Source organism: Ostrea edulis, chromosome 5 (genome assembly GCF_947568905.1).
Source record: "Ostrea edulis chromosome 5, xbOstEdul1.1, whole genome shotgun sequence".
NCBI classification, from domain to species: Eukaryota; Metazoa; Mollusca; class Bivalvia; order Ostreida; family Ostreidae; genus Ostrea; species Ostrea edulis.
The window spans coordinates 40675501-40675994 of record NC_079168.1 but is presented as its reverse complement, the minus strand read 5'-3'; positions in this window follow the sequence as shown (position 1 = coordinate 40675994).

The following is a 494-nucleotide window of genomic DNA, read 5'->3' as shown; positions in this document are numbered from 1 at the left end:
AGTGTATGATAGCCGATATATACATTAAATTATCTGCTAACTTCAGAGACCGCCGTCTCACAAAGCCTCCAGTCTTTATAAAAGACCTTAGAACAAATATTGTATACATGTACCTTCCACATGAATGAAAATCTTATTAAAGGAAAATTAACTGGAATTGATAACATATATATACACACCAAACGTTTCCTCTTCCTTAGAAGCTATGCAAGAGAATTTGTGCTTCACTAGAAGATTTAATGAATTTTAAAAGGGCATGGATACGATTTGAGCTAAAAAAAAATTCAAATTCTATTTTTCGATTTTTAATGTTTGGAATGCTTAACTAAGATGTTTCTAATGGTCAGCAAAAATTTGAATGTCAGTTATCGAGGTATATTGGAGATACAGAGCTCACAGTTCTTTGTTATGTAAACAAGGCTCGTGCCATGCTTTTGTTTATATAGGTTAAATATACTAGTAAAAGTCCGTTTAAAGCAGATTTTTCAATTTAT